Source organism: Diceros bicornis, chromosome 12 (genome assembly GCF_020826845.1).
Source record: "Diceros bicornis minor isolate mBicDic1 chromosome 12, mDicBic1.mat.cur, whole genome shotgun sequence".
Lineage (NCBI taxonomy): Eukaryota > Metazoa > Chordata > Mammalia > Perissodactyla > Rhinocerotidae > Diceros > Diceros bicornis.
In genome coordinates, this window is record NC_080751.1 from 19,692,788 (window position 1) to 19,707,437 (window position 14,650).

A 14,650-nucleotide genomic window follows, 5' to 3' on the forward strand; every position below is an offset into this window, starting at 1 on the left:
AGATAAAAAGTCTGTCCCCAGGACAGGCCATCACCATAGATAACTCTGGGTACCGGTAGACTGTGAGGGTCCTTGCTAAGCACCTTCTTCCCAAAGTTCTGTCTACTAAACATTTGCTTGTCCATCTCCATGTGAGTTGCCTTCCTCCCCCTTGAAGTTCCAAACCACCACCCCCAACATCCTCCTTTGTCTTTAACTGAAGATGGCATTTAAGATGGCTACTTTGGCCATTCTGGCAAGTTCCTGGATTTTCCTGGGTTTCTCCCATGTATACATGTTATTAAACTTTGATTTTCTCCTGTTATTCTGTCTCATGTCAATTTAATTCTTAGACCAGCCAGAAAGACATAGAGGGTAGAGGAATTGTCTTCCTCCCCTACAACAGCAAAACAACTTAAGTTTTAAAGCTTTTAGAAAATTACAATTATTGAAAACAAAGCTTGAAAAGAAATATTGAAATTTATCCCTATAAAAGCTAGAGGATCTGAAAAAATTAAATGAGAGAGTTTTAACTGAGAATCTCTAATTGTGCACTGGAATATCTCTACTTGTGAGAAGATTTTTTTATTTTTTGTGAGGAAGATCAGCCCTGAGCTAACATCTGCCAATCCTCCTCTTTTTGCTGAGGAAGACTGGCCCTGGGCTAACATCCATGCCCATCTTCCTCCACTTTATATGGGATGCTGCCACAGCATGGCTTGCCAAGTGGTGCGTTGGCACGCGCCCAGGATCCGAACCAGCGAACCCCGGGCTGCCACAGCGGAGTGCGGGCACTTAACTGCTTGCACCACCGGGCCAGCCCCAAGAAGATTTTTTTTTAATTGTGGTAAAATACATATAATATTTGCCATCTTAACCATTTTTAAGTGTACAGTTCAGAAATCTTAAGTGTATTCACATTGTTTTGCAGCCAATCTTCAGAACCTTTTCATATTGCAAAACTGAAACTCTATACCCAGAAAACAACAATTCCCCACTTCCCCCCTCTCCCCAGCCCCTGGCAACCAGCCTTCTACTTTCTGTCTCTATGAATTTGACTACTCTGCTACCTCACATAAGTGGAATTGCACGGTGTTTGTCTTTTGGGGAATGGTTGATTTCACTTAGCATAATGTCCTCAAGGTTCATCCACGTTGTATCATGTGTGAGACTTTCCTTCTGTTTTAAGGTTAAATAATATTCCATTGTATGTATGTACCATATCTTGTTTTTCCATTCATCTGTTGATGGACATCTGGGTTGCTTCCACCTTTTGGCTATTGTGAATAGTGCTGCTGTGAACATGGGCATACAAATATCTCTTTGAGACCCTGCTTTCAATTCTTTTGGATATATACCCAGAAGTGGAATTGCTGGATCATATGGTAATTTAATTTTTAATTTTGGGGGGAACCACCATACTGTTTTCCACAGTGGTTGCATCATTTGACATTCCCATCAACAACACATAAGGGTTCCAATTTCTCCATATCCTCATCAACACTTGTTATATTCTGGTTTTTGTTGTTGTGGTTTGTTTGTTTGTTGAAAGTAGCCATCCTAATCGGTGTGAAGTGATATTTCACTGTAGTTTTGATTTGCATTTCCCTAATGATTAGTGATGTTGAGCATCTTTTCATATGCTTGTTGGCCATTTGTACATCTCCTTTAGAGAAACATCTATTCAAGTCCTTTGTACATTTTTTAATCAGGTTGTTTTTTTGTTGTTGCTTGTTTGTTTGTTTTGTGAGGAAGATTAGTCCTGAGCTAACATTTGTTGCCAATCCTCCTCTTTTTGCTGAGGAAGGTTGGCCCTGGGCTAACATCCATGCCCATCTTCCTCTACTTTATATGGGATGCCGCCACAGCATGGCTTGATAAGTGGTGCATAGGTTCATGCCTGGGATCCCAAGTGGCAAATTCTAGGCCTCCGAAGTGGAGTGCGCAAACTTAACCACTATGCCTCTGGGCCAGCCTCTGGGTTATTTGTGTTTTTTAAATAGAATTGTAGAGGTTCTTTATATATTCTGGTTATTAACCCCTTATTAGATATATGATTGTCAAATATTTTCTCCTATTCTATAGGCTGCTTTTTCACTCTGTTGATTGTTTTGTTTGATGCACAGAAGTTTTTAATTTCAATGTAGCCCAATTTACCTATTTTTACTTTTGTTTCTTGTTCTTTGGTGTCATATCCAAGAAAACACTGCCAAATCCAATGTCATGATGCTTTCCTCTGTTTTCTTCTAAGAGTTTTGTAGTTGTAGGTCTTATGTTTAGGTTTTTGGTCCATTTTGAATTAATTTTTATATATAATGTAAGGTAAGGATCCAATTTCATACTTTTGCATGTGGATATTCAGTTTTCCCAATAGCATTTGTTGAAAAGACTATCCTTTCCCCATTGAATGTTCTTGGCACCTTTGCTGAAAATCATTTGACTATAAATGTGAGAGTTTATTTTGGGGATCTCTATTATATTCCATTGGTCTATATGTCTGTCTTTATGCCAGTACCCCACTGTTTTGATTACTGTAGCTTTGTAATAAGTTTTGAAATCAGGAAGTTTGAGAGCTCCAACTCTGTTCTTTTTCAAGCTTGTTTTGGCTAGTCAGGATTCCTTGAGAGTCCATATGAATTTTCTATTGCTGCAAAATATGCCATTAGGATTTTGATAGGGATTGCATTAAATCTATAGATCACTTTAGGTAGTATGGACATCTTAACAATATTAAATCTTTCAACCCATGAACACGAGATTTTTTTTCCATTTATTTGTGTCTTCTTTAATTTCTTTCAGCAACATTTTGTGGTTTTTAGTGTATAAATATTTCTCCTCCTTGGTTAAGTTTATTTCAAAGTATTTTATTCTTTTTGATGGTATTGTAAATGGAATTGTTTTTTAATTTCCTTTTCAGATTGTTCATTAATAGTATGTGGAAATGCAATTGGGTTTTGTGTGTTAATTTTGTATCCTGAAACTTTGTTTAATTTATTAGTTCTAAAAGTTGTTTTTTGTGAATCTTTAAGGTTTTTTACATACAAGATCATGTCATCTGCAAACAGAAAGTTTTACTTCTTTCTTTTCTTTTATTTCTTTTTCTTTCCTGATTGCTCTGTCTAGGACTTCTAGTACTATGTTGAACAGAAGTGGCAAAAGCGGGCACCCTTGCCTTGTTCTTGATCTTAAAGGAAAAGCTTTCAGACTTTCACCATTGAGTGTAACGTCAGCTGTGGTCTTTTTGTATCTGTCCTTTACTATGTTGAGATAGTTTTCTTCTATTCCTAGTTTGTTGAGTGTTTCGTTCATGAAAGAGTGTTGAATTTCTTCAAGTGTTTTTTCTCCATCAATTTTCATCAGGGATATTGGTCTGTAGTTTTGTTTGCTTGTAGTGTCTTTGTCTGGCTTTGGTGTCAGAGTAATGCTGGCCTCATGGAATGAATTTGGGAATATTCCCTCCTTTTCAATTTTTTGAAAGAGTTTGAGGAAGATTGGTGTTATTTCTTCTTTAATTCTTTGGTAGAATTTATCAGTGAGGCCATCTGACCCTGGGATTTTTTTTGTTGGGAGGCTTTTTGTTACTGACTCAATCTCCTTGCTAGTTATAGCTCTGTTTAGATTTTCTATTTCTTCGTGATTCACTCTTGGTAGATTTTGTGTTTCTAGGAATTTGTCCATTTCATTTAGAGATCCAGTTTGTTGGTGTACAATTGTTCATAGTACTCTCCTATAATCCTTTTTATTTCTGTAAAATCAGTGGTAATATCTTCCCTTTATCTCTTTTTTTTTTTTTTTTTTTTTTAGTTAGTCTTAGTTTTTTTCTTAGTGGAGTTTTCTCTCTTATTTTTTTCATTAATCTAGCTAAAGGTTTGTCAGTTTTGTTATCTTTTCAAAAAACCAATTTTTGGTTTTATTGATCTTCTCTATTGCTTTTCTATTCTCTATTTCATATATCTCTGCTCTAATTTTATCATTTCTTTCCTTCTGCTAGCTTTGAGTGCAGTGTATGCCTCTTTTCTAGTTCTTTAAGGTATAAAGTTAGCTTGTTAATTTGAGATCTTTCTGCTTTTTTGATGTAAGTATTAATAGCTATAAATTTCCCTCCTAGCCCTGCTTTTGCTGCATCCCATAAGTATGTTGTGTTTTTGTTTTTATTTGTCTCAAGATATATTCTAATCTCCCTTTTGATTTCTTCTTTAACCCATTGGTTGTTTAACAGTGTGTTGTTTAATTTCCAAATATTTGTAGATTTTTCTCAGTTTTCCTTCTGCTATTAATTTCTAGTTTCCTTCCATTGTGATTGGAAAAGATACTTTGTATGATTTCAATCTCTTTAAATTTATCAAGACTTGTTTTATGGCCTAACATATAGTCTATCCTGGAGAATGTTCCATGCGTACCTGAGAGAAATGGTATTCTACTATTGTCAGGGTGGAGTGTTCCGTATATGTCTGTTAGGTCCAATCAGTCTATAGTGTTGTTCAGGCCCTTTGCTTCCTTGTTGATCTTCCATAAAATTGTTGTATCTATTATTGAAAGTGTGATATTGAATCTCCTATTATTATTGTGGACTTGTCTATTTCTCCCTTCAAATCTATCAGTTTTGCTTCATATATTTAGGCGCACTGATATTTGGTGTTCATATGTTTATAATTGTTGCATCTTCTTGGTGAATTAACCGTCTTATCATTATATAGGGTCCTTCTTTGTCTCTTGCAACAGTCTTTGACTTACAGTCTATTTTGCCTGATATTAATATAGCCACCCCTGCTCTCTTTTGGTTATTATTTGAATGGAATATCTTTTCAATCCTTTCGTTTTCATACTAGGCACACCCTTAGATCTAAAATGAGTATCTTGTAGACAGCATAGTTGGATCCAGTTTTTTGTTTTTTTTTAATCCATTCAGCCAACTTATGTCTTTTGATTAGGGAGTTTACCCCATTTACATTTAACATGATTATTGATAGGGAAGGAGTTAAATATTGCCATTTTTTAATTGTTTTCTGTAAGTCTTATAGCTTTGGTTTCTCAAAGTAGAATCTTTTGATGGGGCTCCTATTTCTAATTGAATAACTTTATATCCTGTACCAGAATGGAATGAAATTGAGTGAGCTTACAATTTTTTACAGAATCTGAGACACTTTGCTGAAAGCATCCAAAGACTCATAAATAAACACAAAATATATTTGATGAGTTTGTCTTGTAAAAACATTTGTTAAAGAAAGGTACTCTGAATAGTGATAAAGTACCTCTGAAAACATTTGGATTAACATATTGTTCCATTTCAATACAAAACAAAATAAATTTGGAAATAGCCTCCATTTAGCAGAATTGGCTTTAAGCTTACTGGGTACCTCAGCATCTATAGATTGAATATTTTCTCCATTAACAAATTATATTCTACAGAGAAGAGACAGATGAAGGTATAGAAAATTTTCAAATTGGTTAACCATAATGTCAATTTTGAAGAAGATTGCAGATGATTTTATGAAAAAATTTTAAAAAGACAATACTAAAAAAATGTATTCTTCAGTAGAATACTAGTGTCACAGAATAAGATAGTAATATGGCTAAGAAATTAATTAAAGGAGAAGAATATATAACAAAACAAATATTCTCCTTATGCTATTTTTTAATATTTAAAAAACCTATAGTGGAATTTTAAATTTTGATTTATTGTATACATATATGTACTTAAGTTTTTTACAAGATTTTTAGTTTTGAAAAATAGTTTTGAATGAAACTCTTTTGTGGGTCTGCCAATATAATAAAACCAATTTGTTGCTTAATAAATAAATATTTTAAAAATCACTTAATTCTAAAACAATTTCAGTGTCCTCTTTCACTTTCAGAAGTATCCCAGTGTGGCAATAAACTATACAGTCACCCTGGCTATGCATAATATGTCTGAACATTCTGTGCCCCCACCACAGGTCTCTGAGGCGTATGGGCTTGTCTTTACTCGTTCTTAGACTCAGTTTGGAAGAGTTCTTAAAGATGGAGTCTAACCTTTTGTTTACAGAGAAGATTGCCTCCTTAGAGCTAGCTGAGTTCTTGGAGGTGGCATCCTCCACTGACAGGAGAGGCCTGGAGAAATCCCAAGGTAGGTGCCAACCAGACAAAGAAAGAATCTCAGGATGATCTGGAGCAGCCAAACTGATGTTGATAAAGAGGAAAAATTTTCTCTCAAGAAACTGATTTTCTTTGAAGGATTTGAGAAAAGTAAGCTAAGATTAAAAAAAAAAAGAGGGCAATCTGCAAAGTCGGCACAGCAGGGGAAAGAAGAATCATAAAGAAGACTTCTTGTATATATCTGAAAATAACGACAGAAGTTACGTGGATCCAGTGCCTACCATGGCGTGTGCAAAGCACTTGCTGGGCACACTACATACATGGTCTTGCCTTGTTTCAATGCGTCTATGAGATGGGTACTGTTATTCCTATTTTAAAGATGAAAACCTGAAGCTCACCAAGGTGAGGGCTCTTTGTTGCTGCACCACCCAGTCTTCCCCAGCAGAGGGGGATGGAGAGCAATAAGGAATCAAAGAAAGAAGGAAAGAGCGGGTGGAAGCAAGGCGAGAACAAGAAGCTACAACTGGAGAAAACTATTTGTTCCCATGAGCCAACATGAACAAAGACCTATGAAAAATCTAAAGGATGAAAATAAGGTTTTGGAGGCTCTTGAGAGCAGTGGTCAGCTAGAGTTTCATTCAACCAGAAATAAACATGCCCTCTTTGGGTGACGCTGTGCGGAAAGCTAAAGCTGGGAATTAATTACAGAGCCGCTGCAACTACCAGCCGTCCTCTAGACGTCTGCTGTGAAGTGGAACGTAGAAATAACACAGATAATCAGATCCACGGGTTGCTGGGAATGATGCAAACACATTGTTCTCCCCAAATTAAGGCACTCTATCCGTGTCCAGAGCTTGAAAATTCATTTCTCAGTAAAGGTCAAGAAAAGCAAACATTGCTTGAATTTAATTATTAAGCCGGCTGTCAGTCACTGGCAGTGACAGAAGCGGGAAGTCATCTCGAGGCAGGAAATGGGCTGAAATTAGCATAACAGGGTCCTTGCGTCTTGAATCAAGAACCCCTCTTTCAGAAATACTTTATTGATCGCTGAAAGAACGATGCTGGGTGGGCATCTACTTTATTCCGTTACTGATTTATCTCATTCTTTTAAATAGAAACTCTAGCAAACAGGACTTTAGTTCGCTGAGACGATGGATTCCAGTAGGGCTGATAATTGTATTAGTCTCTCATTGTCTACACTCTAAAGCAGTGCCCTGAAGCAAGATCAAAGCATGAGGTAAAAATCAGACCTCCTGGCCTTCGTTTGTTTACAAGTTTAGGTGTGAGAGAGTTGGTCCAAGCATCAGGTGAACCAGATCCACCCCTGAACCCACCACTCTCACCTAGGGGCAGCTTCAAAAGGTGGAAGGGACTTGGGGTAGGTTGGAAGAGAGTACTCGAACTATTCACATAGAGTATACGAGGAGAAGGCCTAAATCACCTGCCATCTCCTCTTAGAACCGCCATTGCTACTAACTTTTCCTCTGCAACTTTGGAGAATTCACTTAAACTCTCTAATCTTTCATTTACCAGTTGGAAAATGGGAATAGGATGCTCAGAAAGGGGGTTACTAGTGATGGTCTGAAGGTGCTGGCAGTTATGGGTGATTTTTATGCTCTTTCTGTTTGTCTGTTTTCTCTGATATTTTGGAAATGAAATTTTAAGTATGTTATAAAATTTCAATATTCTTTGGTCTTTATATACCAAAATTTCCTTAAGATTAAGGTATTGCCTAGCTATTGGTGAATGTTCTTCTGTATTTTTTGGTGGTCCTTTACACATGGGGTCATAACAGAGGGAGCAATCATTATTGACCCAAATTACAGTCAACATTCTTCCACAGCCCGCATTGCTTCTTAATAAATTCTAAAGCTTCTTCCAGCAATAAAACTAAATGATAATGATACCTTTAGAAATGCCAACATAAATAATCTATAATCAATCTATAAATCAAAATTGGGTTGAGTTTATTATGAGCCAACTTTTGAGGACCATAGCCCAGGGTCTTTCCTCCCTAAGGAACGAAGGGCACCAAAGAAGTGGAGTGTACAGAGTGGTTATATACCGTCAAAGAGCACGTATCACATATGATTGCAATGTCCCTTTTACAATAGCCACAAGATCGCTCTGCCAGATTGCCCTGCCAGAATAGCTATTGATGGACACAGCGGGAGCAGGTCTGCCGTCTCCATGGGCGTGGCTGGTGTCAGGTCTGTTGTCTTGAGCTGGGTGGTCACAGGATGAGCACAGCAATCAAATCCTAGCCTAGGGAGAAATGCTTATCCTTAAGGAAATGCCATTGTGGGGGAAGTTGCATCCCTTTTTTTTTAAAGATTTTATTTATTTATTTATTTTCCCCCCAAAGCCGCAGTAGATAGTTGCACGTCATAGCTGCACATCCTTCTAGTTGCTGTATGTGGGACGCAGCCTCAGCACGGCCGGAGAAGTGGTGCGTCTGTGCACGCCAGGGATCCGAACCCGGGGCCGCCAGCAGCGGAGCGCGTGCACTTAACCGCTAAGCCACGGGGCCGGCCCTGCATCCTTATCTTAAAGGCATTTACTCTTCTGTTTGGGACATGTTAAAGCAGATACACAATGCATGTTTAAAGGTGACAGGCCCTTTTGGAAAAACAAACTCAGGCCAAATTAGTTTTACCCCACATGGCTTCCTCATATGCTCCAATAGATCCTACTGCTTGCCATTTATTTATCACTACTTTAATCCGATACATATTTTCCAGTCATCATGATGAAACAGAAATGCTTTCTGAAGTTAATGTCTGATGGGAAGTTAATAAGTTATATAGGAAAGTTTAGGAATATTAGCCAACCTGTCATGAACTTGAAAAACTACTTTACTTAAAGGGCATGATTAATCACATTTTCAATAGCTTTTAATTTTTTTTTCAGCATAATGATGGCCACAGAGAATAAATGACTTTTTTGAGTTAGATTGAATTAGATAAAAATGATTTAACTGTAAAAAGGGAAACAAAGTTCAAATGCCTGTGTAACACCAAAGAAGGTCTTATTTTTAAGTTATTATCTCATACACATATCAGCACATACATAATAACACATATTTCATTAATATGCTTACAAGGTCTTCATTATTTTCATTTGACATTTTCTAGCTTTTAATAATTTGGGTGTTATTAATGGTTAAGATAGAAGTATTTATAAGGTTTCTTGTGTTATGAATTTATCTTTCTCTCAGCTGATGTGGACTGGGATTCTGTTGGCTACAGTGTAAGTCACTTTCTATTTTAGAGTATTCATTTTCTCAAAGTCACAAGATCTAAATTGAATTCACAGGAACAAACATTTTCTGAAAACCAGCTCTGTATACAGTATGGGGCTAAGCATTAGGTGTACTCATAGATTGGTATTTATTTAGCATTTTATAATGAATTAGAACCACTAGTTGTTTTTTTTTTTTCACTCCCAACTGCAGTAGTTTAAAGCTATACAGTCGTCCCCCCATATCCAGGCTTTTGCTTTCCAGGGTTTCAGTTACCTGCCGTCAACTACAGTCTGAAAATATGAAATGGAAAGTTTCAGAAATAATTTATAAGTTTTAAATTGCACACCATTCTGAGTAGTGTGATGAAATCTCTCGACCTCCCGCTCCATCCTGCCCAGGACATGAATCACCCCTTTGTGCCAGTATCCACGCTATATACGCTACCTGTCCGTTAGTTAGTTAGTAGCCATCTCGGTTATCAGATGACTGTCACGGTATCACAGTGCTTGTGTTGAAGTGACCATTGTTTTACTTAAAAATGGCCCCAAAGCCCAAGAGCAGTGATGCTGGTAATTTGGATATGCCACAGAGAAGCCATAAAGTGCTTCCTTTAAGTGAAAAGGTGCACGTTCTCAACTTAATAAGGAAAGAAAAAAAATTGTATGCTGAGGTTGCTAAGATCTACGGTAAGAACGGATTTTCTATCCGTGAAATTGTAAGAAGGAAAAAGAAATTTGTGCTAGTTTTGCTATTGCACCTCAGATATGTATGTATACAAAAATACCGTAGTATATATACGGTTTGGCACTATCCTTGGTTTCAAGCATCCACTGGGGATCCTGGATAGTATCCCTGCCGATAAGGGGGGACTACTGTACTTAAATCTCTAATAATAAGCTAAATAAATGCTGGTGCAGCACTCCATACACTGGGGTCTAAAGATCCACAAGAGCTTTTTCCTTTAAGAAGTCACTCCACATACTTGAGCTTAGGAAGCATTGAAATAGCACCTGTACAACAGAATAACCTGAGGTTCATTACTCGGCAAAATGCCAGAAGTTCACGTTACAGCGTTATGTCAGATATTTTAAAAGACAAACACTAACTTTTCAACCTTTCTACTTCAGTCTGCTTCCTTAATTACCGACTTTTGGAGAAAACAGAGAAGAAAGATCATAATTAACGACTAAAATTTCCTTAATTTAATGAAAACTGTAGTGTTGATTACATAGCTTAATCATAATTTACCCTTTGGTGTAATAATTAAAAGCTTTTTTTTTCTTTTTGCTGGATGCAGCAGACGTCAGTTCTGCCCAGCTTAAGGAAAAAAAAAAAAAAGACCCTGGGGTAGTTCCATCAAAGGAAAGGTTGACTCGTCAAGGAACCAAGACCCCTCGGAAGCCTCAGCAATGGAGGTTTGGGGACCTGCTCTCTGGAGCGCTGCAGTGCAAGTGCCCTGGCCCCGACTCCTCCTCCCTGTCCTTATCCAGTGCACATTCTCTGGAAGGAGCACCTGAGGGCCTGGCTGGGGGCTGGGCTCACCCTGGATCAGTGGCTGAGGTCGGAGGTGGGATCATGGAGCCGGGACAGGGCCCCCGTGGCCCACTCCTGGGCATGTTCTCAGAGACAGCCTCCACTAAGGAAACTTCAAAAGTTCTTTAAAATGAACTGAGGGTAGCTGTCATTGGCATGACGGTGTGTCGAGTGGAGATGCGGGGGAATTGTACTGACTTTACACTGTCATTCTGATAGGAGTGACATTTCTGTTTTGTTAAAACAAAACGTCTTAGATGATGTACTTATGATTTTTACTGGTTTAGGGGGACTATAGATAGGGTGCCAGTTTGAAAAAAAATAGTTTGGGGGGAACAGACATATATTCTTGATTAGGTAATGTCTACGTAAATATCCAGACTGCTAATTCCACACACTTGTTTATTTCACAGGCCAGTAAACCCACTAAGTCATAAAAGGCTCATCTCTTTATCAGGTGGCATGGTTAATATTTAGGCGTGGGTGCTTAGCACCATCTGGAGATGTCAACCATGAATCAGAAATAACAAGTGCTGTATCCAAGAAGAAAACAACAGGCAGATTGATCTGTGGCTATTAATTAGACACACCAAGCATCTTGATTTTATCTCCTGTCAATTTGCGCTTAGTTATCAACACCGTCAAAGGAAGGTAAAGTTCTCCAGCATTTTGCTGAGTGAGAGTGCTGGGCACACAGTTTGCTTAATCTCAGTTTTGGAACAATATCTTTCTCTTTCGAAACAAAGGGGATGAATTCCAACGCTATACTGCCATTTAGCTAGCATTAATACGATTAGGGAATATTCTGGACCTCCCACTTAAACAATGGGGTGAGGTGAGGGTTGTTTGGAGTCATAATTAGCTCATGACCTTCTACCTCCATTTCCTTACCCAGTGGGCAGTACCATTAGGTGAAAACTTGGCTTTTCACTTTGCCCTGCCATAATACACAGAATGTCAATGATCCCAGGGGTTCACCTGCTGACCTAATGATGCTGACAGTGGAGGAATCCAAGCATCAAGACATCTAGGAGAACCCAGATCATTCAGTGTTTACGACAGATGCTGAACACCATAGAATGCCAAGAGATGGCCAGGAGAAGGTGAGAAGATCCCCTCCGGGATGAAAGGTGAAGATGCAGCACTGAGCTGGTTCATCCTGTCTTACTTTATAATGTTCCTCCATCTCCAGCTTCCCCAAACTCTCTACCCGACATTGCCTTACAGGGTTATATTGCTAAGTGTCTGGAATGTGGAGGATACTGGGAAGTTCAGCTATTAAATATTTTTCTGAGGCCTCTCTCCATCAGATTTGGACTAGGGCATTCATTGCTTAACTCTCATGGCATGAGGTATGCCTTGAATCCATAAAATCTTCTAAATTTCTACCAGCTAAACAATTTTTAATTATGTTTTGGCAAAACCCCAGGCGCCATGGTCATGGGGGATTAGTTCTGGTCCCTAAAATAGTTTTCATTGACAGAAATGTTATTGATAGCATCAGAAATAACGCCAGGATTGTTTATAGGGTCTCTGAGGGCTTTATCTTGAACTGCACTGCTGTCCCTTTCACTGCCAGCCTTGATTGGTATCCCTAGCCATGAGACACAAGTGGTGCTTGAATACATTCTTATTATAAGATTGAGGCAATACCTTAGTATGTAGATTGAACGTGGCAGTCCACCCTCACTGCCCACCGCCTTCCATATCCATTCCCATTCTCACAGGTAAGTACTGTTAACAGTTATCTGCCTCCTGGTCTTTTCCATTCATATGTAAATAAATACACACAGGTACTTCTTTGAATAAATGGAATCATACTGGGCTTATTATTTAATGACTTCCTTTTAAAAAAATAGCATTTCTTGGTGATCTTTCCATATGCTCCATAAGTCAACCTCATTCTTCTTAATGGCCACATAATAGTCCATAGTCTGGCTGCCACATAATTTATTTAACCACTCAACTATTGATGGACATTTAGGTTCTTTCCTTTTTTTTTCTTTCTTCTCCCATTACACACAGAGCTCCGATGGACTTCTTGGTATATTCATCTTTATACTTGGACACCAATGTTTCTATAGGACAGTTTCCTAAAGTAGGAACAGCTAAGTCAAAGGGCCTGCACTTTAAATATTTATAGCTATGGCTAAATTGTCTTCTAGAAAGGCATCACCAATTAACACTTGTTATCATTGAAAGTTATCAATATTTTAGATTTAAAAACTTGATGGTCAAGAGTTATTTCATCATTTTTGTTTGTACCTATGCACTAGTGAGGCTGAACATGTTTTCACATAACACATTGACGAATTGTTTGTCTTCTGTGAATTGCCTGATTGTGTCTCTTGTCCATTTTTCCTTTATGTTGTTTGTAGGATCTTTTTATGTGTACACATTACATATGCTGCAAACATCTTCTCTCAGTCTGTTGCTCTATTAAAACAAACAAAAAACCCACAAAAGTTTCTTAATTTTTTTTGTGTGTGTGAGGAAGACTGGCTCTGAGCTAACAGTCATTGCCAATTCTCCTCTTTTTGCTGAGGAAGATTGGCCCTGAACTAACATCTGTACCCATCTTCCTCTATTTTGTATGTGGGATACTGCCACAGCATGGTTTGATGAGTGGTGCGAGGTCCATGCCCGGGATCGGAACCTGCGAACTCCCAGCTGCCAAAGTGGAGTGTGCAAAATTAACCACTACACCACTGGGGCAGCCCAAAAAAGTTTCTTAATTTTTTTTTTTTTTTTTTTGCAAGGAGGACTAGCCCTGAGCTAACATCCGATGCCAGTCCTCTCCTTTTTTCTTGAGGAAGACTGGCCCTGGGCTAACATCTGTGCCCATCTTCCTCCACTTTATATGGGACGCCGCCACAGCATGGCTTAGCAAGCGGTGTGTCGGTGTGCGCCTGGGATCCGAACCTGCGAACCCTGGGCCGCCGCAGTGGAGCGCACGCACTTAACCGCTGTGCCACCGGGCCAGCCCCAAGTTTCTTCATTTTTATGAGTGAAATAAGTCCATTTTTTTCTTTATAGATTCTGAGGTGTGGGTTTTTCTTAGAAAGGCTTTCCTCAACATCGGGTTAGGGAAATATCTTACATTTCTTTCTAATATTTTATTTTGCCCCATGTTTGTTCTCTAATCCATCTGAATTTTATTTTTCAGAATCAGTGGCAAGAGTATAATTTCATTATTTTTCAACTTGCCCCAATTAGTTTAAAATTGCACTTTTATCATAAATTAAATTCATATATAAACCCAGATCAGTTTCTGCATTCTCTGTTCTGTTTTATTCATCTATTTGTCTTTAATTTGTCTTCATTAATACTACTTAAAAGAAAGCATGTACAGCTCTATTGTTTTGTATAGACAAAACATTTTGACAAGGTAGTCAAGTCTCCTGGTTGTTCTTGTTCAAAACATATTAATTTGCCTAGTGCATTTTTTTCTTCAAAGTGAATTTTAGAATTGCAAACTTGTAATACTTTAGATTATAAAACTCTATAAAGAATCTATTTAAAATTTTAATTGAGATTGCACTAAATTGATAGATTAATTTAGGGAGAATTTATATCTTTCTCTTTTTTCCCACTTTACTGAGATACGATTAATAAAAATTGTATACATTTAAGGTAGACAGTGTGATCTGTTGATATATGTATACATTATGAGATGATTACCACAATCAAGCTAATTACCATGTATTTCCCATTGCATTTCTCTATCTAGAAATATGGTGTGCCTCCCCATGTACGTCAGTCTCTCCTGTCCTCTAAAGTTTTAATTCATTCCTTGTAAATACCCAGTGTCTAGTCCCG